This window comes from Ammospiza caudacuta, chromosome 3, assembly GCF_027887145.1.
Source record: "Ammospiza caudacuta isolate bAmmCau1 chromosome 3, bAmmCau1.pri, whole genome shotgun sequence".
Taxonomy (NCBI): domain Eukaryota; kingdom Metazoa; phylum Chordata; class Aves; order Passeriformes; family Passerellidae; genus Ammospiza; species Ammospiza caudacuta.
This window is the reverse complement of record NC_080595.1, coordinates 66,274,723-66,301,704: the sequence shown is the minus strand read 5'-3', so window position 1 is coordinate 66,301,704 and position 26,982 is coordinate 66,274,723. Positions and strand designations below refer to the sequence as shown.

At 38.3% G+C, this 26,982-nt stretch overlaps 1 protein-coding gene and 1 long non-coding RNA gene across 2 annotated transcripts in view; both read left to right on the top strand.

The window, feature by feature from the left end:
* The window catches only part of NKAIN2 (sodium/potassium transporting ATPase interacting 2), a 516,192-nt gene that overhangs the window by 25,192 nt on the left and 464,018 nt on the right, over window positions 1-26,982 (top strand). The window lies entirely within an intron of this gene.
* The window catches only part of LOC131555631 (uncharacterized), a 28,764-nt gene continuing 10,248 nt past the window's right edge, over window positions 8,467-26,982 (top strand). Inside the window, exon 1 of the long non-coding RNA XR_009274546.1 lies at window positions 8,467-8,521. This is a non-coding gene — a long non-coding RNA (uncharacterized LOC131555631). The remainder of the gene's footprint in view (window positions 8,522-26,982) is intronic.

The following is a 26,982-nucleotide window of genomic DNA, read 5'->3' as shown; positions in this document are numbered from 1 at the left end:
AAATACGTCTGTGTGCCTTAATGTACATTTTATTCAGAGAACTTTATACTGTTTGTTCTATTAATTCTTGACTGCAAAAACCTCTGGTTACACTAAAGAAATAGGAATAGCACTGGATTTTCTAAGATACTGGCAGTCAGGCCAACAGGATCTGTTAATGAATGAGAGTGATAGCCATAGCAAGTATTTGTCATGGTCCCTGGCAGTTTCCTGCTCAGAGAGGGGAAGTGCTTAAATGCTCCTGAGGCCAAGGGAAGTCACAAGGGAAGTGTCCATAGTGGGGGTGAGCCATGTGCTATGAGGTCCCCATCTGGCTGGTGCTTCTCTGATATTGGTGGAATTAAGGTTGATTCATGAAGCAGTTACTGAGTTCCTGAGGGTGCTGTTGCTGAAATGTTCCTGACATTGCCTGGGGTACCCCCCCAATAGCACAGCAGATACACAAAGGCAGTTCAGTCTCTGTTAAAGTGATTGGTTTGAATTCTGGGCGAAGAAAATCCTGAGTCCAGAATTTCATCAACAGGCCCAAAGTCTGTAGTCACGGTTCCTTCCATGAGCCACTCAGGGATTTAAGCAGCTATGGAATTACAGAGCAATGGCCACAGGCAATACTGCAGCTGTCATGCTACCTGAATATCATGAATTCATTAATCACAAAGTTTGTCATAATGTGATTGTCCCTGATCTGGGGATGTGTAGTTGCCTGCAAGATTGTCAGGACTGCACTTTGACTCCCCATGGAAATAGTTTTTATTTACTGTATGATTAATTGGTAGGTTAAACAGCTGAATAATACAAGGCCTGACATTAAGTTTGATGCTGGTTTTCTGGCAGCCCTTCAGGGCAATGCTCTTCCTCTGAGTCTTCCTAGAATAATTAAATATCATTAATCCTTTGAAGGACTTCCCAGGTAGGAAGGAAAGGAAAGAGAACAGTAGGAGCAGGGAAGATGCAGGAGAAACAGAGCAGAGTGAGAGTCCTTGTGTGGGGGAAAGGGGAAAGTGGGAACAGGATAGGGACAGTATTTGGGGCAGCTGGAGGTGGTTAACGCAGGTCTTTCACAAGTAGCTGAGAGCAGCTGAAGATTACAAGTGATTCAAAAGCACAAGCAAGTTCTGGTGTCAGCTGATGTATTATGATCATATACTCTGTATATTTAAGAACACAACCCTTTGTCTTTCTGGTACCCTTTTTTGGTAGATATAATTGTAATAATTAGAAAAGTGTTTTAGGAGGATGAATGACCATGTTTTCAGAAGTGGTCATTGCTTTCTAAAAGTTCAAATTTAAATGTATGACTTGAAATATACCAGGATGTAATTTCATTGTGATTTATAGCCACAATTCTGTTTCCTGTACATTTTGGATGCAACAGTTGATTTTAAACCACAGATTTACTTGGTAAGATCCATGAACTTGTTGCTCCCTTGCAAAAATACTGGCCTTCAAAAATGAACTTCCAGTCCCCATACGATAGAATTAGGAAAAACCATTAGTTTTTGAATGAATGCAGTATGTGGATTTTATTAAATTCTGAAAGAAAGTAAAAGAAATATACTGCAAGAAGAGCATATGATGGTAATTTGCATCACTGAAAGTTTGTTCTACCGGAATTTACAAGTTGATTATGAGACTGTAGTTTATAGAAATTAAAAAGCATTTTGTAGGTTACTGACAAAGTAAGTTAAGAAAAACAACTTTGCAGTTTTCATTGAGAGTCATTGATAATAACAAGAGTAGAAATTTACTCCTCACTGAATGTCTGTGTAATTCAGGCTTTTTTCCCTCCCAGCAGGGATGAAAAGGAAGGCAATGGGTGGTACAGGATGTGTTAAATTAAGAATTTAAAAATACAGAAGTGAGTGTAGAATGGACCTTAGGGCAACAATCAGAAAGCATTCAAAGAACAAGTCTGTTGATGAGTTTATATCTGAAAGGTTGGTATTTGTAGACAGATAGATTATATGAGGGATCTGATACTTGAGCTCATGGATTTACACTAGGTAATTTGTAGCACAGAGGGCTTGCTATTCCTTTGGGGGTCTGTTTTGCTGCTGTTCTCCAATGCTACCTCTGATCATTTACAGTGAATATTATTGGCAACATGTGGCAATCCTGACAAGGGTCTGGTTATAATTTTATGATAATGTGTGTTTTGTGTAGCTTGCTGTTGTCATCCTTCATATGTCTGTTTAAAGTGCCTGATTTTTGCTGCAAGCGTAAGTGCTCGGAGCTAAATTGGGGCTGACTGCTGCTGCTGCTGAGGGTGGGAGGGCCACAGAGCAGAATGTTGCTGCTTTTGACCTGAAAACGTGCTGAGCATGATCTCCTCAGGGAGCCACAGCTAGAGGTCTGTGGTGCCCCGAGCCCAGAATGCCACAGCTCTGGCATACATGTCTTTGTGCCTTGCTGGGTGTGATCCAGAGTAGGGGGCGGAAGAACCCTTTACTGCATCTTGCTTTTTTCACTTTGTTACCTTCTTTTCGCTGCTCTGATGGAACATCAGTGAAATGCTCTACCATTTATTTAAAATGCTGTATGTATTCATTAGATGTGCAGAATAATGTAGATATACAGTGAGTCTGCAGGGAAAAAAAAGTAATCAGGGAATCAATAGCTGGAGAAGCACTGCTATTAGGCTGTCAGCTGTTCTCAGCAGAGTATGGCAAAGCAAACTTCAGCCAAGTGACCTAGAAAGAGGGATGCTTTATCAAGGAGTCAGCCTGCTTCTTGGCGATAAAGTATTGCAAGTGAACGGTCACTGGCAGCGTTGCTGACCTGTGTGCTCGCTTGCCCTGTTTTTCTGCTCCTGCCTTGCCGCTGCTAAAAAAACCACACAAGCTCTTACTGCTCAGATGTACAGGAAAGAAGTTATTTCACTGGCACAATTTTTATTTAAGTTGGCCTTTTCCATATCTTTCTATACAACCATTGAGGCTGTTGCTAGTGTGCCAGCAGGTAGGCTGAGGCTGCAGTCTGCTGTGCTGACCAGGGTTGTAGCTGTCTGATTCACTGAGGTATCTTGACTGTCTGTACCCTTCTGCTACCTTCCTTACATGCTATATGCTCTTTGCTTCATTTACTATTATATACTGTGTTTTCATTGTGCTGAGTCCTGAGATCTAACATGGGTTTTACACACTGCAAAAACACTGCTACTGCCAGGCTCTTCCTTATATTGGAGTTGATGTGGTCATCTCTCTGTCTAAAACTAAATTTTCAAAGCAACACTGTAGTATTTAATGCTTTGAAATTAGGCTGCTTTCAAAGCTCTTATGTCATACATTATGTCACTAATAGTGAAACATTGCTGGCACTAAAAATGGGGAGGAAAATATTTCAGGTATCTTTTTCAGGATATGGATTCTCCTAATTCATCCCTTCTGTTGGTTTTCAAGCACAATAGCAATTCTTAGATCCTTCAGAAATTCAGACATGGGGCTAATTCTGGCAGGAGAACATGCTTTTCACAGAATAAGACATTACCAGTAAAAATGCTTTGATGATGTAAGAATTGGAGCCTGCTTTGTCCCCAGCCTACTGGCTGGTGCTCTCAGGATCTCAGTGGCACCTGCAGTCTTCTGAACACATGCATTCTTTTCCAAAATACATTATTGTGTTCAAAAACACACAAATGCTGCGTCACACTATTTTCTACTGACTTGCTTTGAGTAGTAGGCATGGTTTATCTTGAATGCTCCAGAAGCCTGCTTGAAGGATTAAAATGCAATTAATTAACTAAAAGGAGTATCATGATGAGTAAAGAACAAGATGTTGCATGTGCATCTCCTAGCTTTAATGTGGACAATCTGAGTATTCATTTAATGTATTTTTTTCCTTGGCATTTCATTTTCCCTATTTTTCACCTGCCTCCAGAAAGCTCATAATTTAGAAACATAATGAGGCCCACATGTTCATCACTACTACTGAAGATGCATGATTTACAGCAGGAGAAAGATGTTAAGCTAAGTGCAGAGCAACTGCTACTGGTCACCAGAGTTTTGGAGACGCATCATCAATGGTACAAAGGGACTCAGAGTTCACTTTAATGCTTTTCAAGTAGCACTTGAACAGTAAGAAAACCAACTGGTGAAACATTTTTGCTCTGTAAAAACAAGAGTGTAATCAATAGTGTAATGCACACATATTGATGTATAGGTGCATTGAAACATGTATCTGTGGGCACATGGGTTGGGGAAGTTCCAAATCAAAGCAAACCAAAAGGGACAGAATAAATTTTGACATGAAACCATTGCACATTGCTTTCTTTGGCTTTTCAGAGCCTGGCTTATTTCTGCTCTGACTGGTTAGTGATAACTCTTTGCCAGATTGCATATGTCAGACCTTCAACCCAGCTCTTTGATCAGCTTATGATGATATTTTCCTCCTCACCACCTACCCTTATGGTTCTGGATATCAGTGAGTCTGTAATATTTTCCTTTTAAATTTGACATTTGAGCATTTTCACATTGACAGTTTGTTTTTATGTTGCAAGAATGGATGGTTTTGCCCCCCTTTTTGGCTTTTTGGTTTTTTTAATTACCACCCCTGACTAGCCTAGCCAGCTTGTTTCCAGCAGATTAGTTCTTTATCTGCCAAGATAGCGGCAATCAAAAGTGTGCAGAACTTCTCTGTACAAACTGGATTATTATTACATCAAGATCTAGCTTTCTGTTTTATAAAAGATTTCCTTCCATAGCTGATTTACTTCCACAGCCTTTTGCTTCCTTCCCTCCCTCCCTCCCTCCCTCTGCATTCCCAATCTTGTTTGTGGGACGGACAAGCTTGCTGGGGAAAAAAAACAATCCTGTCCTTCATCGCCCTTTTAATTAATACTCTCTTGTCTGCAAATGACTGAAGCAAATAGTACTTATATTAAAATCTGTAGCCCTGTGGGTTCTGATGATTTTAGAATGTTCAATGCACAATCCTGGGAAACCATCATATCATCTTACTGGGAATCAACTTTTTACAGATTTGTTTAATGTTTTTCAGAGTGGAAACTTAAACAAGGATCAAGTAAAATCATCAGAAAGTTGATGATCTCTTCATTAATACACTTAAAGCCTTTGGGCTGGCCTACACATTTATTTGTTCTATTCATGTCTTTGCAATTTCAGAGACGTTTTGTGAAATTTCTAAACAAGGAGGCTGATATTACTAATATGTTGGGGTTTTATTCAATTTGGTTGCTTGGTTTGTTTGTTTATTTGTTTTTTATGGAAGCTTTTAGCTCCATAGTTGAATGTCACCTGTTTTATTAGCTTCTGGTAAAATAACTGCAAATATCTGTTTTTTCAGTCTCTCTTATTCTTTATATATTCTTCCTTTGGTTCGCGAATCTGGTGTGTAAATGTTTGATTTTCATGTAGTTGTCAGGCACTTGTCCTTTTAAATTATTTTAAAACTGTATTTCCATGTTGTCTTTTCCAGATATTTATTTAAACTCTTATTCCAGCAGAATTTCACATTGTCTTACCTGAAGCCAGATAGTATGTTTTGGGGTTGTTTAGGGGTTTTGTTGATTTGCTTGGTTTTGGGGGCAGGTCAGATTATTGGCTCTTGTGCTCTTACTGCTGTTTGTGATGATACTCCTATCACTGGACTAAAATAAAATCTTTAAGCAGGCTTACAGTGGAAGCGTTTTTTGTTGTCATCTGTCCTCATGTACTACAGACAGGAAGAGATGTTATGATTTGTTCTGTTTTCTCTTTGCAAAGAGACACCGGAATGAAGGATTACATTCAGGGTAATATCAATTTCCTGGTTGTTTTGTAATAAGATTAAGGGAAGGGGTGAGGGAAGGCCAATCTACCTACTCCAACTAATGACTATCTCATACCCACCATTAGTGAAAAAGAGCATAACATGGAGAGCAGTGATTGAGCAGAACAGCAAACTCTGGTGAACAGTATTGTTGTGAAATTTTTAAACTTTTGGAGAGTTCCCCCCTGAAGAAGACGAAAGGCAAATGATTTTTCCCATAATATGAAACTTATGGTGTAGGAAATTGTTCTGCCACTCAGTGTTTTGCTGAGTGGCAGAACAATTTTCATTTTGGTTGTTTACTCCTTCAGTGCCATGGCAGAGGATCATGTGCATGACTCCCATGGGTTGTGATTTGCAGGGGCTCAGAAGCTGCTGTGATGCTGTCCCCTGGTCCGGGCCCTTATGTGTGACCTGGTCACCCAGAAGCAGAGCTGCACAAAGAAGCTGACTTACCCCAGGGTGCCATTTGTACCTCACAGAAAAGCAGAGATGTGGTAGCAGCGATAAGGGTTATCCACATCTTACAAACTATTTCCTTTGGCTCCCTGAGGTGTAAGGTCTGACTGTTATCTCCTGCCTGGGTAACTATTTTGGTATGAGTCTTGGAGGCAGGGGGCTTGGGGCCCCTTCTTAAATGTGTATCATAGCTAGCCATTTGATTCTGTCATTTCCCCCAAGTGCAACTTTTCAAAAGGCATGACTTCTTGATCAGACCAGCCAATTGCCAGAAATAAACCAGATCAACACCTTAGTTTTCTGTCCTTAATTAAAATAAAATCCTCAGACCCTGAGTGATTTCAAACATCAATAACAGAGGAGTCAGAAAAATTAATTACCAAGAAGGGCATGCATAGAGTAAGATGGGAGACAGATTGTGTGCATATGTATTAGTTTTGGTTTGGTTTTTTTTTTTTTTCTCCCTAATGGAGGTAATAAAGAGGCTAAGATGAAGTTTAGTAGCTGATAGGATGAGTGAGGAAAAGGGAAGTTTGGATTTTGTCACAGGCATTTTTAGATTGAGATTTAGGGAAAAGGTATCTGACAAGTTACAAAATGGTAGCATCTCAGTGTAATATGGTTGATAATTTAAACATATACATTTAAAAGTTCTGATCCATAATAAAGTTGATATATGAAAATGGGAAGTTTGGCACTTTCTCCCTGTTAGATTTTCCTCTTGAGGGATTATGTTTTAGAAAGCAAAGGTGTAATTATAACATAAATTTATTATGCCAGTTTCCATACTTAAATTATTTGTCATTCCAAAGTAAATGGCTGTCACAGAGAATTCTGTATTGAATTAATATGTTTTAGGTTTAATTAAACTTTTGTTATGTTTTTCTTTCAGCTTTTGATTGTGGTAATTTATAATTTATCTGCTCTATGATAATCCAATAGGTAATCCACTTAGAATAATATTCTTAATTAAACATGGATGGATGGGTGGGTGGGTGGGTGGGTGGATGGATGGATGGATGGTGCTTTCTTACTTCTCAGTGACATCACCTATAGGATATGTCTGAAATGCAGATGTCTTTATCTAAAATACAGCTAAACATAATTTAACTGATGAAGTTACTAGTTACTCCTAACATCTGTGAAAATAATCTCCCTCCAGGCTGTTTTAATGTCAGCTTGCTATTTGGGATAATTGTGAACATGTGATTATCGTCATATATTATGTAGTATGAGAAAGCAAGGACAAGGTATACAAGGTCAATTGAGTTGATAGCCTGAAATGATTTGCTCTTCAATTTTGCTTTGTCACTTTCTTTATTCATATATTTTACAGTTTCTATAAATAACCCATGTCTGTGTTTCCTTTGGCTTGGTATTCCAGAGAGAAAAAGAGAACATAAAATCTTTGTATGAGAGGAATAATTTTCTTTTCCAGAGGAAAGTAACTTGATTAAAGTATATAACAGAGAAAAGCCAATTTTCTGAAAAGAATATAGTCTCTTGCAAATGGCCCATAGGTATTCTACTTCTGTTTAGTATGAAAAGTATAAATTCTTGGTCTGGTTTTGGATGTGTGCACATTAATGTGTTTGAGTCTACACTGAACTTTGGAAAGTTCAGTGGTGGAAACAGTCTGTGTTAGCCATCTGAAAGAATGATTGTTCATCTAATATGTGTGCAAATCTAGAGGAATGGTGTTACTGATGGTGGAAGAATGTACATTAAACTCGTTGCTTAATAGCATGAATTGCACTTGGAATGGGGCAGCCCTGGTTGTGTGTAAAGGCTGGGGAATGAGATGCTGGAAAGGGACCTGGGGGTCCTGGTCAATGGCAAGTTGAACATGAGTCAGCAGTGCCCTGGCAGCCAGGAAGATGTCCTGGGGTGCATCAGGCACAGCACTGCAGCTGGGCAAGGGAGGGGATTGTCCTGCTCTGCTCTGGTGTGGCCTCAGCTTGAATATTTTATTTTTGGCACCACAGTATAAGAAGCATATAAACCTATGAGAGAGCATCCAAAGGAGGGCAACAAAGGGGAATTGGGGGGGGGATAGAATGTAAGAAAATAAAGGTAGTGCAGAAGGTGGTCTCATCCCTGAGGAGCTGCAGCTGTACCAATCACCAAAGATAAGAAACAGGCCTGCCTTTAACAGGCCACAGCTGTGTCCAATGAGGATGAGTGCTACAAAAGAGTGGGTTAGCCGGGTAGAGAGAGAGCTGGCATGTGTTGGGTGTGCTGGGAATAAGGAGGCGGCAGTGCTGTGAGGAGCTGCCTATGGGAAATCACCAAGAAGGTATGGAACTTTTGCAGTAAGATGGCAACAGTTGAAGCTGTACGAGGGCTGGCAGAGGTCACTTGGTGTGTTCAGCCTGGGGAAGAGGAGGCTGAGGGGAGACCTCATTGCAGTTACAACATCCTTGTGACGGAAGGAGGTGAGGCAGGTACTGATCTCTCCTCTGTAGTGACTAGTGACAGCACCCAGGGAAATGGCTTGAAGATGTGTCAGGGAAGGTTTAGATTGAATATTTGAAAAATGTTTTTTTCCCAGAAGGTGGTTGAGCAGTGGAACGGGCTCTCCAGGGAAGTGCTTACAGCACAAAGCCTGACAGAGGTCAAGAGTTTGGACAACACTCTCAGGAACATGGTGTGATTATTGGGGATGGTGCTGTGCTGGGCTAAGAGTTGGATTTGATGATCCTTGTGGGTCCCTTCCAACTCAAAACATTTGAGGATTCTATGAATAAGAGCATCACCTTATTGATAGGCAAACTACTTTCTGAAATAACTATAATAAGCCAAAATATAAAATCTTTTTTGTGTGCTGCTTCCAGCTTTCCTGTGCTGTGAATGTTGAATTTTATGTAGTTCTGACTTGAAAAGCAATTCTCTGAAAATTACATAACAAAGTTCCCTTTTGTATTCTCTTTTTGCCTCTCATAAGTGTGCACTTTAAAGTAAAGCAGTATTATTTTTTTAATGCATCTTCAACTGTCTACCAGCATATCTGGGACTGAGGACTGAGATTCTGACCACTAGCTTATATTACTAGAAGGTTTTCCAGGTGAATCATGTTCAGGGCCTTTATATTTGCAACAGGTCAGAGCTAGCAAGCTGTCCTATTGACTCAAGAATGAAAAGCTCCAGTTTGTGCTGTGTGTATTAGCTTGGGAGGTTTCATGGGACCAAAGTGCCGTTTTCATTTTCATATTGGTTGACTACATACTGTGCTAGTGCATGTGATATGTAATACTGTGCTTCACCTTGGTTCTGCAGTGGTATTTCTTTGACAGTCCCCAGTGGAGAGCTGTGGCCTGCCTTATGGCCAGTTTGCTGCCACAAACTGGGCTGGGGTCATTGCAACTGATTCCCGCCTGAAAAAGGCGTCAGGGAACATGAGGCTATTGGTAGAATGATTGTGCTGGAGGAGCACAATCACGGTAAAGAGACTGCACTTTCTCATCATCCTACCATTTTCCACAAAGACAGATGTCTTTCCAGAATTCATGGGGCTGAACTGTGGTGCAGACTGCAGTTTGTTGCTAGAGAGAGTGGTCATGATGCTGGTTACTTAAGCAGAATGAACCTGTTGAGTAAGGACAACTTTCTCACAATCAGTTTTTAAAGGTAATTAAATGCTGACCTGCTACTGATTTCACTGAGTTAAATGCTTAAATAACACATCTCTGTTATTTAACACATGTTGATGTCTTTGCTATCTTGTGTGCTACTGTTATCTGCAAAGGCATCTAAATAGTGGGAAGAACTGTGCAAATAAGGATACACTGAAAGAGAATATCCTCATTCATTATAAAAATGACCTTTGGAAAATACATGATGCATTAAAAAATTGCTGTCAAGGTAATATGACCTACTACACCCATGCTAAAGACCAATTTAAGCAGAAATTCTGGTTAAATTCCATTTTAATACCAGGATGAATTTTATTCCTACCTTTCCTATGTATTTGTCAAGCAGGGATGTACGACTGACAGTACTACTCAATGCCAGAGAATTTTATTGTTAAGCATCAGTGTCCTGGCTAGAATTCTACGTTCTCCATCAATCTTTGTTTTCAGGTTATTATAGATTATCTGTGGTTGTTGCAGGGTTCTGTTATTTAATGGCATATGGTAATTATGACACAATATCTGATGTGACGGTAGGCACATGCATTTGTGTTGTGCATTAAACATTGCCACTGCCTGACATTTTAGGTCTCTCAGCATGTGGATTGCAAATGTTGCTATTCAATGTCTTAAATTAATGTGAAGCTATCCTAAATAGGTGTTCATTTGAATGTCATTACTTTAATTGGTCTGCCTAGACTTCTGTCAAAGTTATTAAGCCTATTGTAATGTTGCAGAGGAGCAGTAGGTTGAATGCAGCGCTTTTAACCTGTGACTGTAAATGTGTTCCTAAACAATTTCCAAAGATGTATCGTGTTGGAAGTTTAGGTAGAAGTATACTATGATCACCAAAGTACCTGAATTATTGTAATGCCAAATGATCCACAACTTAATCATGAACTGTTGGGAAGAAAAAAGTGGAGAAATCTGGTTTTTTAATCATATGAAGATTAAACTGAGCTCTCACCAGTATGTGTGATAGTCTTTGCAAGTTAAAAGGATGTCTTTGATCCCAAACCACAGTTGTTCTAGAAGCATTCACTCATGTTTTCTTCAGGATTTTTATGTGCCCTTACAAAACATGAAATGTTCTCTTAATCTGGCGAACAGGCTTTTGTTGTTGTTTTACAACTATGAAAAATGATTGCTTAATTAGAATACAAAATATGAAGAAAGGAACAGAAATGCTGTTTATTTATATTTAATATAGAAATTATTTTTAACTGAATAGTCTGTCACTTTTACACCATGCATTGTACAAGCATGTATAAGAAGCATTTTTTCTGATACAAATTGTTTGCAAATACTTTGAAGGCGTGTGAGTGATGAGTATCAACTCTAAATTGTTTATCTGCTCTATATATCTTCAACATATGAAAAATACATGGTCAGTCCCATTATTAATGGATGCTGTTGGTTTTTTTTACTCTGTGTTTTATCCATGGACCACTGTATCAAGCTAATACAATTTCAGTTTCAGGCCATATTCCATCTATATGATACAGTCTCCTAAGTCCTCAAATTCAAATTTGTACGCAAGGCAGGGATTGAGCAGGCTGGTTTTGCAGCCAAAGTTTCTGTTTGACCAAGGTAGAGCAGCTGTAGCTCTGGACATAGAAATGTGCTTCACAGACAGGGGAATGAGTCCAAGACACAGGTCTCCAAAAATACAAATATTGGGGTTCCCAGCTGACTTAGCTAAAAGCATCAAGCTATTTAATTCTTTACCATTTGGCACATCTGAAATGCAAAATGTATTTAACTTAAAATATTAGACTTTAATATTTAAAATATTCAACTGACATCTTAAAATGTCATCACTGCATATAAACACAGACTGTAACTGTGATTTTTTTTTAAGTCTGTTTGTTCTGTAGCTGGTAGTCCTTAGTGGCTGTAAAGGACTTATAATCATGTAAAAAATTTGATTAAGGATTTTTTTTTGAAAACTACATGCACTTTTTTAGATTGCCCATAATGGCTCCAGTGTGTAAACATGTAATTATGGAGTTTTCTTAAATGCTTACTATTTACTCAATAGGCCGTGAGGGCTACGGAAGAAGCTCTTTATTGCTTTGCAGATCATTGAACTTATAGACTGCATAATAGCTCCTTTGAAGCCAACATGTGCTGTTTTAATGTAGGTGCTGTGTGGCGTCCACATGCCCACATCTCATTTTAAAGAAAGAATAGTAAAATGATCTTTTCTTAATAGAAAAAGCAGTTGCTTCACACTATGGGAGACTTCAAATGTTGTTTTGGATTCAAGAAACCCTTACTGATTTAGGCAGATAGGATTTTGGTTTTTGTTAGGTATTTTATGATTTTTTTTTTTTTCCAGGCTGTATGATCCAGTTCAACATTTTGCAGCTAAATATGGCTAACTGAATATATAGCTTCATGAAAGAAAAGATTTACATGATTTAACGTTTGGAACATGAATAAAGCCTTGCAGAGAGACCTTGACAAAGTAGAGGGCTGGGCAATCACCAACCATGTGAAGTTGAACAAGGGCAAAGTGCTGGATTCTGCCCTTGGGATGGCACAACCTGAGTTGTGTGCACACAACCTGGGGAATGAGAGGCTGGAGAGCAGCCCCATGCAAAGGGACCTGGGCGTTCTGGCCAATGGCAAGTAGAACAGGAGTCAGCAGTGCCCTGGCATCCAGGAAGGCCAAGCATCTCATAGAGGGCATCAGGCACAGCATTGCCAGCCAGGCAAGGGAGGGGATTGTCCTGCTCTGCCCTGCCCTGGGGCAGCCTTCTCTAAATTTTTGTGTGCAATTTTGGGAGCCACAATATGAAAAAAAGACGTTAAGCTATTGGAGAGTGTCCAAGGGAGGGTCATGAAGCTGTTGAAGGCTCTGGAGGAGAAGCCTTATGAAGAGTGCCTGAGGACACTCTTCAGCTTGGAGGAGACTGAGGGGAGACCTCATTATGGTCTTCAACATTCTCATGAGGGGAAGCAGAGGGGCAGGTGCCAATTTCTTCAGTCCCATGACCAGTGACAGGACTTGAGGGAAGGGCGGGAGGCTGAGGTGGGGAGGTTTAGGTTGGATATCAAGAAAAGGTTCTTCACCCAGAGGGTGGCTGGGCACTGGAACAGAACCCCCAGGGAAGTAATCACAGCACCAAGCCTGACAGAGTTCAACAAGCTTTTGCACGGTGCTCTCAGGCCCTCTTGGAATGTCCTGTGCAGAGCCAGGAGTTGGACTGTGATGATCCTTGTGGGTCCCATCAATCTCAGCATATTCTATAATTTTATGATAAGCTTTAGGAATCTGGTGCTATTAGGCTTTCAAATGCTGGTAGGGAAAAGTTGCTGAGCTGCGGATCAGAAAGGACAGGAATGGTTTTGGGAGGGAGTCTCTTTTGTCTGCAGTTACTGATAATAGTCAACACTGTTTGTCTTCTGTGGAACTTCCCAGTTTCAGTCCTGGACCTGATCACTCAGGTGCCTGACGTGCAAACCACTAGGACTGTGTTCTTAATAAGCCTCTTTCACCTCTTTCTAGGCCAGAGGAGAACAGGGAGATGGCAGGTCCCATTTTCTGCATTAATAGGGGAGGGAAGTGCTGTGTAGATATGCAGAAAAAGCTGAGCATCAAGAAGAACCATGTTTGAGGCACTTGCTGAAGTGGAGGGTGAATCTAGCTGGCAGTCCATGGTGGGGAAGAAAATCATCTGGCAGATGGTGTGGAGACAAGAATGAAATGTTTTGTTAGGTCTTCAGTAGTCACAGTATGGTTTCTGTGTTCTAAAATCTGTCAGCAAATAGAAGTTAGTTTAAAGAAGTTATTTCTCCAGTAAAAAGGGGAGAAAATGCACAATATTCTGAAGATCTCAGTAGTGCTCCTGAGTAGTGTAGGAGCAGAAGATCAAAGCTTCCATTTTCATAGTTTCATTAGACATCTCTTATATTTAATTAGCTACATCCAGATGTACAAGAAATTATGTCTGAAGAGTAAAAGTAATAAAAATTCTGAGTCTTACAAGACTAATGAGCTAAAAAACAGTATCTATTCTGGCGACTGAGAAGAGGGTATTGTTCTGCTCTTTAATAAGAGCTTATGTCTACCAAGTACCTGAAAGCAAAATCAAACTCCATCACAAACCAAATCTTTTTGCAAGGGAAAAGAGAGAGGTAATTTCAATGAGGGTATTGCAAATATCTGAATTTCATGTGCAAGTTCAAAGAAAAATGTTTCTCACAAATGAAGAATGGATGAATTTGGAGAGTTACTGTGGCTAAATAAGAAAGCTAGCATTCAAGTAGGAGAATTTAATTAAGAGTTCTTGAACTGCAACAATCTGTTAAGATATTTGAGATGAGTGTGTTACATATGAAGAGTTTGTTGTAATTTCAGCATGGATGTCACAGTTATATACAGCACCATCAATTAGGAATAACAACACTGTCAGACTTTATGTATGCCTTTCATTTTGTTTTATGATGTAGTGTAATGATGTTTCGTTAGCTAATTTGTTGATGTTCTATCGTATACAAAAGGACCATTAGATGCACCAACATAAAAACCTTTTCTATCAGTCATTCACAGAAGAGTTTATTAAAAGGCAACATTGTAAATATCTGATTGGTTCCTGATCCAGTTTGTAGTTTGTTACTAGTGGCACTAATGGGCATTGACTTGGTAGAGATGAATAATGTTCTGTCTCTTCTCAGCCCTCGAACAGGTCTTTTCCAGAACCAACAAATCAGCCACAGGCTGTGCTGATTTTACCTTTATTGAAATTGTTGCATTACATCAGGCCCTTACAGTCTAGAATGTTACAGAATTGCCCTCTTTCCAAATATGTAACATGATCATCAATGCAAAAAATAAAAAGAAAAGAAATAAAAGAAGACAAATCCTCCTATATTCAGGTTTCCCCCCCTATAATGAAATGAAAGTCATTGAAAGTGAAAGAGGTAAACAAAAATGACATTTTAGTTATCAGAATTCTAACTCTATATCTCATAGGGACAGGTGGGTAGACAAATTCATATCTTTTAAGATGATACCTTCATTCAGAAGAGCATTGTTAAAAAGATTTTGTGAAGAGAGAATAGAGAAAAAAACCAAAATATCCCTTTCCCTAGGAAGTGGCATGTAAAATAGGGCTGCGTATTTTAAGATGACCCATCAAAATAAAATTGCTTTTAGGTGCAATGGAGGATGAAAAAGCAAGTTGTTCTTTGGAGGTGTCTGTCCAGTTTAGGCTTCTGTCTTACATTGAAATGAATTGTCCACAGGATAGACCTATTTGTTTCCACTCACCATAGGCAGCATGGAATTTCTAGTTCAGAAATTTCTAGTTCAGCTCAAATTATTTATAAGAGTTTTGAAGTCAGATGACACAGTTTTCACCATGACTTTGTTAACTGTGAAAGCCCTCGTGCGTCACTTTCATTCATTTTATATTGAATGTATTGCTCAGAAATCTCCGTAATCTTGTGCACAGCAACTTTTAGAAGTTAATTCTATTGCTCTTTGTAAGGCGAACAAAGAAAGTCATTGTATGTTCAGTATGAAGCCTACTGTGTCAAAGTAAGCAACATTTCAAAATGCCTCTCAGTTGAACACACATCAGTAGAAAGTGCATGGAAAAGCTTTCATCCTAGCAACGTACATTTTGCTAATCTGTTGTTCATTCCAACACTGATTCTTCTTTCAACTGCATGGATAAAATCATACTCTGTACCCCGTGTCTCAGCTCTGTTAATCCTCTATTATTTTGTAAACACCTCCAATAAAAGAGATGAAGTTGTATTTCCAGTGTCACTTAAATCAATCCTGCTTTAGAATGGCTGTTTGAGGATTCTCTTTTTGAAAAATAGAACAAAAAAAAAACCTTTGCAGGAAACTCACATTCAAAGTCCTCAGGCTGCACCTAGTTTCAAAATACTTTTGTTTGTGTACTCCTGTAGCATATGAAAACACCAAAACTACCTCTAAATTCTTCAGCTATGAAGTTTTGTGTCATTTTACAAAATGAATATTTTTTTTGCAGAGGGGAAAAAAAAACTTCTCTTAGACATAATCTTTGCTATCTATAGCTGTAGAAGTAGACAGATGAAACGCCCTTTGCAGTGCACATGGTAAAATAATGTCATGGGGAAGGTTCATTGATCAGGCAAGGCGTGTGGCCTGGAAAGTGCCAGGTCATTGGACAGCACTCCAGCTGGGGCTGGAGCTCTTCTTGGAGCAGGTGGTCATCCTGGGCCACAGGGAACTTTAGGAAATGCTGGAGATTTGTAGGTAGAGCTGCATATGCTGAGAGTGGGGTGATTCAGTGAGACAGACTGACATGGCGGGGAGAGGGACTGTCATTAAGCATACCAAATGGTCAGAGCTGTGTGAGCCAGAGACATTATTGACATTTGACATTTCTGCTTGCTATTCCTACATTCCCCTGTCTCTACTCTGTGTCTGTTCATCTGTTCCTTTCCTACTGTAGTCAAGTGGAGAATGGATGGGAAGAAGTAGTTGAGGAGGGTCAGTAATTTCACAGAATTGAGATTCAGCATCACAATGAGTCACTACATTTTATACAAGTGAAATCGGAAGAAATTTTTTCTTTGGGCTGTGCGCTAAGATTTCCTGAGATGATTGTTTCCATTCTGCCACAAGCCCAAACTTGTGGACTTAGTATAATGCAGAGTAGTTTGTGTTCATTCTTATTTTACTTTAAGAATTACTGATCATTACTTTATTCTTTCTCTGATTCATCCTTGCCTTTTCAGACCTATTGATTTTGAAAATGGCAGCCTGCTGCGGAGCTCCAGCCATACATCAGATTTGTTTCTCCCTGTTCATGAATTACAATCGTATGACTCACCCAGAACTGCCAAGGAGATAATTGAATCAAGTCACCATTAGCTTCTGGAGTATAATTCTCATCAGCACATATTGGCAGTTTTATGAACTTGCTTAAAATGCAAGACAAAGAAATCTGAACCTGTTCACAAAATACTGAGATTAAACCCAGTCCCCAGTAAATTAAAAAAAAAAAAAAATTAATCAGCATCTTCCCGTGCTTTGAGAGTCTTGAGGGAAAAGACATGAAGTATGAATTGGTTAAAAAGGAGAAAGAACTGGGAGAGATTTGCAAAGTGTTACTTTATAACCCAGACTACATGAGTGAATGGTTGTGAATTCCTGCAATGTGTCCAGCAGCAATGACTAGGTAATGAGGTGTGGCTTGGGAGTGTCAACAGTAAATTTGTAAAGGCCTTTTCTGTCAAAGTGGTTTTTCAGAAAAGAACTTTTCCTGACCAAAAAACTTTTTCATAATTACAGTTTTGGTGAAATTTGTGTAATGAACCATATATGAGTGCCCATACTGTTTTACCAAGATGCATCTTCCTGGGATAGTTTGTGCTGAAACACAGTTCACTGGAGATGGAACTCAGGTTAGTGTCTCTGCTGTGCTTAATTTAAAACTTGGACTCACAGGTGTCAAGAAGGTGTGCAGGTCTCAAGATTATTTTCTGCTCAGTATTTTTTCCTAAGTTTATTTTAAGATTTTAGGTTAGTTCCCATGCTGGTAAAAAGGTTTTGAAACCTTGGTATTTTTGTGGAGTAAAGCTCTGCTTCTCTCTCATTCTATATTTGCCAGCTGGTGTACAGCAGAGTGATCCCAAAGCTGTACATGCAATTTGCCAGTTGAAAAGACACATTTCGGCAGTCCTTCTCTTGTCCTGTGCCACTTGGAACCAAGGGACTGCACAGTATCTGCCAACACTTGTGTTAATGCTCTTGAAGAGGCATACAATTTTGTTAATTGTGTTTTGAGATTGTATGAGACTGAAAGAAGTTGTAAATACTACTGAAGTGAAGAAAATGATTATTAAAAAGAAGATCAAGGGGTGGTGATATAATTCAATTTGACAGTGGGACAGAAACTTGCTTTTGAGCAATGTACCTAGAATGGTTGTAGTGTTTTGGCTCAGGGAGGTGACAGTTCAGTTCTATACGTGGTGTACTGGGGTGTGGGCACATTTGAAAAGGTTGATTAATTTATTGGTATGCTTTAACAAGCTCGCCATGAAGCTCCAGAGCTTGGAGTAGGGAAGAGTTGCCATATAGTGAAAAAGAACTATATTTTGACAGAAAAGCTTGCACAATGTTGCTGAGCAGCACACAGAACCCTATCTTCATATTTTCCACCTGAAAAATTTTTAAATATTCTGGGGCAGCCACAATGTTTTTGTTGAGGTTTGTTTTTCAGTTCTTTTCTAAAAGTGATCTGTGAAAACAGGATAGAAAAGTTGAATGTTGTGGCCCTAAACTTCCATTAGCAATATGTAGAAATGGAACTATTACAATTAACAAGCCTCATAAATTTACCACTAATGTGCATTCTGATCTGCATTATCTTACCAATATTCCTGTCATTAAACTGGAATGAGTTTTGTCCTTACACTGTTTCAAGGAGGACTTGAGTGATTCATAAGCTTTGTAGTGATTCTCTGCAAGATTTGCTTTTTCCTCCAGCAGAGAACAGGTTAGATAGGTAAATAGATAACCTAAACAGGAACATGTTGAAATGCTATTTTGTAAGTTTTATGTTGGGTTCTTAGTCTTCAGGTTGGCAGAGAACAGATTATCATATGTGCAAGGCATCTAGCGAAGGAACTAGTTGACTTCTGACTGATTATGCCAGAATGTATTTTTTTAAGACCCTTTATTCAGTTTCATCTCATTAATTTCTCTATCTTTGTTATATCTACAATAGAATTTATGAAGAAGACAACAATTTTATTTTTTTTCCTCATTGTATATGTGGCACATTCAATCCTGAATCTTTTTAAAATAAAAACAAATGATATCATTCCAGTTAAGATTGAAAATTTCTATTCTCATCTTCAGTTTTAAAGTTTACATTCCTTTTGCTTTGTAGATCTCTTATCCTTTCAAATCTTTCGGAATTTGGCAGTAAAACATTTATGTACAGAGAAAGGAAAAAACCCAAGCTCCCAAAACTTCAACAGAACTTAACAGAAGGTTCAATTAACATCACCCAAGCTTCAGTTAATCCACCCTATACAAAAGACATTAGTGTGCCTAGTATCTGGAAAAACCATCTTCTGCTTTTGGGAATGTTGTTTTACCAATCATTAGACATTTTCTATTGAAAGAAAAGCATCATGTTTTAAAAACTCATAGACTGAACATGCTGCCAGTAGTCATAATAGGATTTCACCCTCTTCCTCAACTATCTTTCTCTGTAATTGGGACTGGATTTTAAAACTAAATTATTGGGTTTTGCATTTGTGTCAAATCACAGGAGCTATAAAGTCAAATAACTTTATCCTGCCAGGAAAACATCGTATCAAAACCAGTAGACAGCCATCCAAGTGCTAGTGAGACTGCTCACATGGATATTCAGGTGAAATTCTTGAGCCACATAAAATCACATCTGATGACTACTGTGGGAATTATGGCACAAACCTCAGCAAGAGGGTCAGATGGACACTAGTCTGGCAGCCCCTGGGTCAGAGGCGAAGAGGTGTGTTCAAAAAGGATCTCTGTGGAACAAATACAGACTTCTGAAAAAACACAGGATTCTGTATCCAAACAGATGATGGCTATTATAGAAGATACAGCTGGGACAAAACTTGTACCTTATTACTGATACTGAATATCCTATAAGAAAATGCTGCTCTGTTAAAAGATAATTAGGAGCAAACACTTTAAGCTGCTATATTACTCAGAGCTAAAATGATCTAGTGAGATATCATATTTATTATGCAAGGAGTTTAATAAAAATTTCATAAAAATTTGTGTAACTTGGCAAGAGAATTTTTCCCAAATGGAAGGAAAGATTATCCTCTAATCATTAGTTAAAAAATAAAATTGAAATAAATGTAGGATACATTCAGGAACTGTGCAGCATATCTTAATAGACTGTTACAAGGGAGAGGTTATATGTCATATACTTAGAACAGTTAACCTAAGAAAACAAAGGAATGCCTTTCTAGCTCACATTTCAGAGATTTTCATCTGTTCTGGGTACAACCTGACTAGTATTTGTGAATTGCTCTAAGCCTAAGAGGGACTAATGACTTTAAGCAGAAAGAGGGTAGATTTCAATTGGATTTTAGGAAGAAATTCTTGACTGTGAGTGGGGTGAGGCACTGGAAACGATTGCTCAGAGGAGTAGTGAATGCCCATCCTGGAAACGTTCAAGGCCAGGCTGGATGGGGCTCTCAGCATCCTGGACAAGTAGAAGGTTTCCCTGCCTGTGTCAGGGGGGTTGAAATTAGACTGTCTTTAAAAGTCCCTTCTAAACCAAACCTAACCTTTCTATGGTTCTGTGTATCTGTGATTCTAAGGGTCATTTCTGGGGAATACTAAAACCAGAATGAGTTATTAATCTGAAAACGGGCCACAATGGCATTTGCACTAGGAAAATAAGATGATGAAAAATCTCACCTCGTGAAGATGGCAGAGGTGAATTTGACATATAGAGTGAGCTGCTTCTGATTCCCAAAAATAGTGGTTCTTCTCTTAAGAGATTGCACCCTGCATTTTTAGAATGATTTTATACCACCAAGGAATTAAAAAAAGGTCAAATCCATGAACCATACAGAGAGTACTAAAATGACATTATTCTTTAAGACAGTGTTTTTTTTCTCTTTACATATTTCAAATAATTGCTTTGGATTTATTTTTTTAAGAGCTCAATAAATTAAATATAACCCACCTACACCTTAATGACATAAAAATATGACAGAAGCATAACATAATAACAATCTATCTTGTTAATGTATCTCATCATATTGTCTAAAAGCAGTAGCAGTATAAAAGATAAATTTAGGGAGTGTTAAACATTAAATGGTTCAACAGATATTGCATGCATATGCCAAAAGAACACATATTCTTCACTGTTTGTGATATATATATTTTAATGCATGCTGTTGAAATATTTGTAGGAGTTCCAATATACTTTTTTCAGATTGAAAATTTTACTGTGTGGACTTTTCCCTGGGAATTTTGTTACATTAAAAAAAAAAAAAATCAGGATATCCAGCTGGTATTTCAGCAGTAGCTAATGAAACAGGCATAAAGCATCAAGCATACAAACAAACTGTTAAAGAGCACCTGTGTAGTCAGTAACTCTTCTTGCTATCTTCTTGTCAGGAAAAAATAATAAAGAAATACTTTTTTTTTTCCAGTTTTGAAGTAATTTGTTTTGTTCAATTGTTCTGTCCATTACACTAACACAGGGTGTCAGTTATGTTTCTTGGTTAATTACTGCCTCAGAATGGGCAAGTGGTTAGCCCATGTGCTTGATCCAGAGAGGTGATGTAGCAATAAATGTGATTTTTTTTTTCCAGTGACAGAACAATAAGTATCTTTCAGAAGCTGCTGTGGTAAATACTTTCTATGGCCTTTCCAGAAATGCTGCTTCTCTGAATTTTTGGAAATCTTTCTCAGGACTGATTTAAACACAACTTTTAACTACCAAGGAGCTTGAAAGCTCCCAGAGCTGTCTGTATTTTCTCTTCAAAATACTGTGTTTGAAATCCCTACAGATTCTTTAACTTTTCTCCTTCTGAAGCAAACAGGAATTATATATTCTGGTTTTCAGGACAAGTCAGCAGAATATCTCTGCGGCTCCATACAGACACCTGAGATGATCTCACGGTTTTCTAACCATGCTGCATGGTTTGTAGCAGGAAAGAACTAATTTTTTGGTCACCATTACACTGGAAGTAGATAAATACAGATGTATAAACAGAAGTCACTCCACAGCAGTACACTGCTATAAGTATGTAATAAAGCTGCATTTTTGCCATGCCCATCTTGACCATTTTCACCGTTGTCACTATCTTCTTTTTCCTCCCTCAGTAACTTCCTTTAGATTAATGCTCAGAAATCAATCTCTAATGTTAATGTTCTCTCCACATCTATATTCAACTGTTTGTGCATATGTGAATTTCAGAGTCTGACTTTCATAAAATTCTGCTAGTAATGTGCATTAGCAATCCATTAGCCTTAATCATCTGTTTAGCCCAATATGGGTTTCCATTAGCACCCTTATGGAAACTAAAATGGAAAAATGGTTTGCTTATGAAAGACAGAAAAGGAAAGATTCAGAGAGATGAATTCTTTCATGATCTCTCTCTGATCAGCCAGCTGGAAAGGAGTGGTCATTGAAAAAGTTAGGATTGCAGACTGCTCACATTGTTTTCCCACAGGACTCTGTAGGGGTTTCATTCTCTGATTCCAAAATGATTTTTTGTAGATACTCATGACATGAGGGCATTATTAGTAACACATCAGCCACTAGTTAGTTCTCTAAATTCTTTCATAGTTAATCACCAATAAGTTATGATGGGTGAAGGTGAATCAGAAATTTCCTGTAAGAGAAGAATTTACCAGTCTTTCAAAGGGCTTGGATATTTTTGTCTTTTCATGCTCAAACAGTGCTTTTTCCCCTTTAATTTCTTAAGTATTTTTTCTTCTCTGTATTCTTATTACTGTTTTCTGTGCTAGTTATAACTCTCCATGAGATTGCAGGCTATTTGTGAGGAGAAAGATTGCAGGGTTGTAACATGAAATTGTCAAGGATCTACTGGTACTGGTGTTTTGCCCTCCTTCAAGACATTCTGTTTTCTCTCATTTGGCTTTCACTAGAGAACATCTCTACTGTAGGCTACAACTAAGAGTCAAGAAAATTGCACTTGAGGTTTGGGTGTACCATGGGCCTCACGATTGACCATATTATCTAATGTCCTGTGTGGCTGTTTATGAATCTCTGAGAGAAAGAAATAATTTTTGCCCAAATTTAGTTAATTTTGAGATGTGTAAATTAAAATGCAGACAAAACCTTGATGTTTTAACTAGTAATTTTCAGCCACTTTGTTGAATGTATTCTCTGTGTAAGAAGAAACGTGCCATATAAGAAGATGACGTTTTATAGAATACTGAGTAAATACAAAAGATTAAAAAAAAAAAAAACAGGAAACGTAGGCAGCTTACTACATGGTTTTATTTATCTCACTTCTCTAATTTTTAGTTTTTCCTCTTCAATGAGAATAGATTAGGGAAATTATGTAGTCAGTTCTGGTATGGCTTCAAAGAGTATTACCAAACATTAGCATCATGATAAAAATGTCTGGAAAGGGATTGCTACTTTGCTAGAAGAAATAAAAGTAGAATCTTCTTGGCCATTAGGCTTTAGTTCCAAGGGAAGGAGTACTTTGTAGGTTGCAATGATAGAAACTTTGTCATCTATCTGTGGGTTGCTCTGGGTGTATTTGCATTTGGATATCTTTCACTCCTTGGGGTTTTTTGATGCATACCTTATGAAATTAATAGCATTATCTAACATACATCAATTTAATATCATAATTTAACATACATCCTTGCCTTTATCTCTGTGGGGAAGTTGGAACTCACTGGAAATTTCACACAGACAATGCTGAAATAAAGCAGCTGATGCTGGTAGAAACAAAAGCAATCTTTTCTCATTTTTTATTTTTTTTTCCATGTGAAATTATGGGTACTGAAATAACATTTCAGCAATAAAACATAAAAGTGATACGCAGTGGGAGATCATTAAAAAGTATCCTGTCACTTGAATCAGACCACGTATTGTAATGCAGATTATATTGATTTGCTGCAAGTTTCACATTAAAACTAGACTTTCTGTCAACTGAGCACAAGTACTAAAACTCTTTGAATTACAGTGGTGAGCAGCAGGGTAGTTGGTACAACGTCTCTCTTACCAAAACTTGAGATCATAAGGATATTAGCAGGAGGTTTTCAGATTTTTTTCTGAAAGCTTGATAAATTATTAACCAAGTCTGTTTCTACTATTTGCACTATTGCTGCTGGATAGTTTTCTTAAAAGGAACAGTGAGGTGCTGTGCTTTTATTTTTGTTGTAAAGTAGAATATTATTCTTGTTGTTCTTTTCAAAGATTAAGAGATATTATCTCAGGTAGAGGCAAGATTCCCTTTCCCCAAGATCTAAATTCAAATCCATGTTATGGTTCCCTGCGATTACCAAGGCTGTAAGAACATTCCTTGTTGCTTTTTGAAAATGTCCTAACTTTATCAACTTTCCCTTTGGTAGATACTGAATCCCACAGCCTTGAAGGATATAAGCAAGAATATGGAAAGCCATTACATAAGGCTAGGGCTGTAGATGAGGCTGCTGGAAATATTCTCTCAAATCATCTGCTGTGACATTTGAAAGTACCAAATGCGATAATGAACTTTTCAAAGTTAGTCTGATTGGTCTGAGTCATGCAAAATAGAGATTTCCTCCCCTTTAGGTGCAGTGATTCTTCATTTATGAACTGAAACCCATGAAAGTACAGCCCATCCCTTTTTTTCATGAGTCAGAAAAGGTTTTGGGAACATCTGTGGTGGTTAATGTCCTGCTTTGGGGAGCTGAGGGACAAATAGCTAAATAAATCTACTTCTGAAAAAGGCAAGTGGCAAGAAGCCGTCTTGCTACTTTTCAGTTTGATTAAGGTTTCTTTAGGTTGCCCTGCTAGCATAAAGGAACCTGATGGTCACAGAAACAATCTCTGTGTGTGCAAGAAGTAGCCTTGAGCCAGAGCAGAGTGCAGTACTGTGTGAATCTGCTTACAGCCCCTGAAGTGTGAGCTACATCAAAGGCTTAGCTCAGGGAAGCAGAGACCATTAAAGAGAGAATGAATCAAGGGCTGTACTGGGCACCACTTTGGCAGCCTTTGGCAAGGAGAGGTCAGTTGCTGAGGACCACAGGAAGCAGAGCTTCAGGCAGAGCAGGCACAACCCCCACTGGCTTTTGCTGCTGAGGGCGTGATCTCAGCCTGTGTGAGAGTGCTGGAGTACAAAGTACTGGTGATTCAATGCTCGTCTTGTCAACTCTTCCTCTGTCACAAAAATCACATATCTGAGAGCTGGGACCAGGAAATTGAAAAAGACCTGAATTTCTCAGTAGCTGCTGGTGATACCTTTGAGGATCAACCACGACCACTAAAAATTACTGTACATTTTCATCAGTTTTCAAAGAAATTCCATTGAGTTTCTGCTTTGCCTTGATGTATCATTTCAGATCTGTCACATTCTGTTCCACATTAGATCTGGCTTTTAGATCAGTATTACTTTTCCTGAATTTTCAACTAAAGAAAAGGAATGTGTTGTGATTTCATTTTTTTTTTTGCTTGAGTTCATACTCTAGAGCAGGCTTGCTATGTATTTGTGTTCTTGCTGCTACTGAGTTTAACCCTAATAGAAGAGTAGCCTTTCAGGCTGCATGCCCCTATAGGAGAAGAGATACAGCATGAACAACTGCTTTCCTTCCCTAGCATTACTTTCTCAGCGTACTTAACTTCCATCTCAAGGAGCCCTATTTAATATGGTGAATGGCTCTTTCTCAAAGATGTGTTTCATCCTGGGCAACTTTGCTATGCCTGTTGTGACTGTTGTAGAGATGGGATTTTTTCTTATGGTATGTTCTTAACTGGGTTTTGGACCCTGTTGGCTATCTTCTGTCAAACAAATTTTATATGTAGGAAACGTGATGCAGGCAGTTCAAATCATCCTATGGCCTTAAGTACCAATTTCTGTCAGTTCCTGTCAAAATTCTACCTTTTGTGATTTTGGAAGGATTTTTTATACTAAAAATGTAACTGCGCTCTACCCCCAATATTGTGCCAAACCTTCAGCTGAATGTGTATTGCTTTATGCTTACATGGTGATTTTGCATAATTTTGTGGATTTCTAAAGAGAAGGAGGGGAGATTTCAATACAGGTTACTGAACACTAAAAAGTATTGAAATTGAAAGACAGTTCAAAAGGATTACAGAAAATGCATAATCTAAATTCCAGACCTTAATGTAAGAGGTTTGTTCTTTAGTGGTGTAGGTATTTGTGACTATAATGACATCCATGAGGTTAGGTGTTTTTTAAGTCGTTTCACCTGAAGAGCCTTTCCTTTTAGATAATGCAGTTTCCTGCAAACACAAAGAGAGGAGAATTAATACTGTTTAAAAATATTTTTTTTATTTCAACTTGTCTTCTCCTATGTGATATTCTGTGTCTCTTTCATATTGGTTTTATTTTCTCTGATATTCAAAATTGCTAAATAAATGTTGTAGCTCTTGCCTGGTTTTAGTATGTTGGTGCCTTTTCCAAATGTTAGATTTTCATCACACTATGCCAAAAGTAATCATTGCCTTTTTCAGTGTTAAGATTGTGGATTTGAATTAATTGCTGTTATGTTATTTATTACAACCCTTTAGAAGACTTAGTAATATATTTGTATCATGTCATAGCACTTCTGGAGTAGAGCTAAATTAATGGCAGATTTGTGGAAGAGAGCTAACTGGCAAGAGGTCTAGTTGGCAGGAGAAACCACTGAAGGTATCAGTCTGAGTTACAGCTTGGGGTGGACTGTTCAATATGGAGTTCATACACTGCAGACTTAGATGTGCCAGTAGCCCAAGTGATGTTAGGGGTTTTTGTTCAGTAATTCTTTGATGTTCAAAAAGAGCAGCTTGATCTGTACAGTTACAAGTTATAAATTATTTTTTCAATCAATGTAATCTATGTTTCAAGCTTTCACCCCTGATAGCCCTGAACATTATTGAGAAAGAAGCTCATATTTTAGATTCAGGTTTTCCTGCACCATATTTCTATCAGCTAGGTTCACACTTTCCATCTTTTCAGTAGTGTAAACAGAGATTCTTTTCACCTGCCAAGTTCTAGAAGCTAATCATCTCATCCCAAGAGACTCACTCACTTCTTTTACCCAATGGAGAGAAGCAGGTACATCAAGTAATGCCAAGCATCTCATGTCCTTGCGATGAAATGAACATATTTCATACGTGCCTGTTTCTCTCATAGAGTAAAGATTAATTAGACTAGAGCTCTGCTAGTCTTAGCTAACCTGTCACTGTTTAATTTAGGCACAATCATTGTATTCTTTATCCCTACTTCCAAGCTCATAATTTGTCACTGAAGGTTTTTAGAAGAGTTGAACCAAATTGCAGGAATTATTATTAAAAGCAGTGTTTGACCAATCTTGAAATTGCAAGAACGTCACCATATTATTATGAGATCATGTTACTAAAGTGAGAGAACTGAAAGGAAGGGTTAAAGGAAAACCAAAACACTTAAT